We start from the raw sequence: 4,734 nt of genomic DNA on the forward strand, positions 1-4,734 counted from the left end.
ATCACTTCAAACTTCTTACTAAGAACTGGAAGTTTCAGGATGGTTGTTGATACCAAACTCTGCTTTAGTTTGTCAAAGTTGGACAGTTCAGAGGTGACCATACAATTGATACTTGCTTCTTTAGTAGATCAGTCATGATGCTACAATCAAAGCATAGTTTTTTATAAAGACCCTATACCATCTTGTCAATCCAAGAAAACTACGTATTTCTTTGACAGTTGTTGGTGTTGGCAACTCCAAAACGTCTCTGACCTTGGCCGGATCTACAGAAATTCCTTCCACTGATACAATGAATCCCAGATATTCAATCTGTCGCTTGAAAAATGCACACTTATTCTTCTTGGCATAAAGCTTGTGCACTCTCATTGTTTCAAGAACATTGTGAAGCTGGGGTTCATGATCTTCTTCCTGTTTGGAGTAGACTAGGGTATCGTTAAAGAAGACGAGTGCGAAGTCATCAAGGTAAAGCCAAAAGATATCTTGCATTAGCTTGTTGAAGGTAGTAGGTGCATTTGTGAGCCCGAATGACATGACTATGAAGTGTCCATACCTTGTGTTGAATGCCATCTTGGATACTCTTTGCATCACCCATATCAACCATTGCCTGCCATATATTGCATGCTCTAATAACATTCCCCACAAGCGATTGGGTCCTGTCTCATTATTGATAGCAATATCCAAACTAGGACCACAGTTGAAGAAAATGTCTTCTTCATAAGCAAGATTTACCAGTGAATCCACAAAAACTGATTCCAATAATGTGGAATCAGCTGAAGAGACAATTGGGAATCCCCTTTTACTAACAACCGCCGAATACCACCTTGTTTGGCAATATGTAGTCCCATAATCAAGGCTTTATACTCTGCCATTTTGTTAGTGAATCCTACCCCGAGATAAGCAGCTAACTTCATCGTAACTCTACGTCAGGGATCCTGGATTACTACTCCAACACTCCCTTTTTATTAGGGCCCTTGGACACTCTGTCAAAATATAATGTGTACGTCCACAATGGGTTTACACAGCTGTTTAGAGGATGAACTGGTAGCTCCATCCCACCTTCTTCATTAAACTCAATAGGGATACTTGTCAACATTCGTAAGTAGTGATGGAGAAAACTTTGATCTCCCACACAAAGGTTTCGTCCTCTTGCTCAATCACTTTGTATCCTTTGCTCCACCAGATAAGCTTCCCCTGATGGTATCTCTACTCTAGATATGGGTGCTCTAAATAAGGAATTAATCGCCCCATCAACCAGCTTTAAGCTCTTTTGCAGGTCTCAAATCAGCCCCAACATGGACCTGCAATGCATTTTGCCATGTTAGCATACTTAGAAATAATAAGGTTTAATCTTATTAAGATTAACCTTATTTTTAAATTCTACTCCCTGCAGATTAGCTAGTAGAGCCGTAGACCTATTTTTCCCTATCCTGAAAATCTTGTAGGGGCCATCCCAACTAGGTTCCAGCTTCCCTAAAAATAGCTCCCTATGCGCATCGTAGTACAGAACTAATTGCCCTTTTTTAAAGGTATACTTCTTTGCTTTAAGGTCATGTAACTGCTTCATCCGACGTTTAGCTATCTCCTGGTGTAATAAGCTCTGCAATTTTAGTTCATCCAGGTGGGCTATAGTCGTGAAACGTTCAAAGAGTGCATCCTCATCTCCCAAAGAGTGGTTAATTGCAAACCGTATGGTTGGCAACTCGATTTCGAGGGGTAACACACACTCTTCCCCATAAACTAATTTAAACAGAGTATGGCCGATAGCTCACTTCAACGTTGTATTGTATGCCCATACGGCCACATACAACTTCATGTCCCAGTCTCGTTTCTTCTCCGAGACTATTTTAGACAAGATACCCACAAGTTTCTTATTAGTACTTTTGACTTGCCCGTTGGCTTGCGGATTATAGGGGGTCATTTTGTTATGCTTGATTTGCCAAGCTTCAGTCAAACTTTTTATCACTTTATTCAAAAAGTAAGTTCCACGGTCCGACATAGTTCCTTTGGTAGACCGAAATGGCAAATAATCTACTCTAAAAGGAAACTTGCAGTCTCTTTTGCGTTGTACTGCCTCGTCACCCGCGCTTCTAACCATTTTGTAAAATAATCAGTTGCTACTATAATGTACCTCTTTTGAGTAGTAGATGACGGGGTGATAGGATCCACAAAGTCAATGCACCACTTCTCAAATGGAAGAATAGCCATGATAGGCGTAAGTGTGCGTTTCCCATTCTCTCTGCTGTCATGTCTTTGACAAGTATCACATCTCTTAACGTACTCAAAGGAATCTTGGAAGATGGACGGCCACCAATATCCAGCTCTTAAAGCTTTATGTGTCGTCAACCGTCCAGCGAAGTGCTCTCCACATGCAGAGTCATGGCACTACTCCAAGATGAAGGGAACATCATCAAGCATCACACATCGGTGGTAGATATCATCAATACCCTGCTGATATAGTGTTCTTGCGATCAAGGAAAACTTCAAAGCCTATTATCTGATTTTTGTCTTTTCTAATTTTGATAAACCAGCTCCAGTCTCTCCTGTTGATAGATAATGCGTGATAGCAGCATACCAAGATGGGATAGAAGCTGTATCAATTTTAAACATTTCCAATATCACTTCCTTCAGCCAGAGTCTCTTTTAGCTTCCCAAAATCCACAAGGCATTCCACAATACCCTGCAACCTTGGTGGCTTACTCTTAATCTCGTAATTGAACTCCTACAAAGTAATTAACCACTTTGCCAGATGATCAGGCAGTTGTAGCTTGTTCATAAGCAATCTAAACCCTTTTGCCTTCGTACAGAAAACTACCGTCTCATAGAGGATGTAGTGTCTGAATTTTTTAGTCGCAAAGACCATCGCAAGGCACAACTTCTCCATGTAGGTGTAGTCAATTTCTAATATGCCCAATTTACGACTAGCAAAAGCTATCGAATGATACCACTTTTCCTCCCATATTTGGGCTAAACAGCAGCTTATACTATGCATGGTGGTTGTGCCAAGGTCCAACTCAATCACATCCGTGTCTCTTATCCTATCTTGCGGTTCTATTGGCTCATTTAGAGTTATCTGATAAATATCCTCTGTAGTGGACCCCTCTTTAGATTCATCACTGGATGATGTCTCACTACCAGATGGATCATCTGCTGTTTCTAATTCAGTAGAGGATAAAGGACCTCTCTCACTTTGAGGAGACTCAGGGTAAGCATTGACTATTAATGGATTAGCACCTCTACCTAGAACCACTCGACGGGCGGGTATATTGACTTGACAGTATGTTCGTAAAATCCAAGGCCTACCTAGCAAGACTCGATAGCTCATACGTCTGGAAAATATTATCATGCTAAAGTCCAATAAGCATTCTACACTTGCAACTGTAACATGGACTTTAGTAACGCAACCTTCTGGTTGCCTTAGACTATCATCAGCCATTCTAAGAAGGGTGGAGCTATCTTTCTGAATGCCTAGACCCAACCTCTCCATCAACTCTGAACTCATGATATTGACAGAGGACCCATTGTCTACGATAGCATGCTCCACTAATATTCCATCCACGTATGTTGGAACCCTAGGGCAATTCTTTTCAGCATGATCAAACCAATCTTTCCTTACTTGTGCTATGCCCAAAGGTTCTACAATATATCCAATACGCAGGATCTTCTTGAATTCCTAGCGTACTCCTAGAGATAATTTAATCAACTGTAAGAGGTTTACATCTGGTTTGACTTCGCAAAGAGAACTAGCTAAATCAAAATCATGATAGGTAGCCAGAGCTCGCTTTTCTCACCAAACCATTCTCTCTTTTGGTCTCATGACCGGTTTGGTGCTTCTTTTTTAGCTCTTGGCTTCTTTCTTGGCACTTCCTCATCCTTCTTAGGATCGAATTTTTTGTCAACAAGCTTTAGAGGTCCACCTTCCACGCCAGGATTCAGGACTTGCGTCCCCTTATCCCCTTGCTTAAGGTTTTCCTCAATCGGTTTTGCAGTATCTTTATCAATCTCTTTAGCATTTTGGCCTCTTGTCATGGCTCGTAGGTTAGAGGTTTCAGTGCCATTGACGCGTACAGCCTCGATAAGGCTGACTCCATTGCCTTGTGGCAACTCCTCTATAGTGGTCTTTCCCCTTTGCAATATTTGTCTTGGTCCATCATTTTGCTGGAGGTTATTACCTTGTGCTCTATGATTAACTGGACCTGGCTGTTTACTCCCTTGTTGGAGGGAACTAATCTTACTCCAATAGGTAGCGGCTAAGTGGCCCAACTTCCCACAAATATCACATTTAACATTTGGACAGTTTCTAGGGAAATGTTATCCGCCACACCACTTACAGCTGAATCTTGATGGACCACCCTCTTCAGGGCATCGACTCCCTATCAAATTCTGATGCTTCTTTAGGAAATTGACGTCAATAGCTATTTGCCGATATTGTTCAGAAATCATGTCAGTGTAGTGCTTCATCATATCCTTAACTTCGCCAAGGACATTAGAGGCACTCGACTCATAGCCTTGATCGTCTATCCGTCGTTCCATTGGCCTAACAATTTGATTAGGCATTGGTTGTTGACTCACAAGAACCACATTAGGGTTCGAAACTTGGCCTCTAACATTTGGTGGAGCCAACTGACTAGCCATAGGCATAGTCAGACTGGGAGGAGCTGGCAGCAAAGGTACATAACTCACTAGCTGCTACTTACCCTTTTACAATGGCTTATTATCCAACTTGAGATTAATCCA

Source organism: Lygodium microphyllum, chromosome 13 (genome assembly GCF_053477565.2).
Source record: "Lygodium microphyllum isolate KBCC chromosome 13, Lygodium_microphyllum_v1.1.10, whole genome shotgun sequence".
In the NCBI taxonomy this organism is placed as follows: Eukaryota; Viridiplantae; Streptophyta; class Polypodiopsida; order Schizaeales; family Lygodiaceae; genus Lygodium; species Lygodium microphyllum.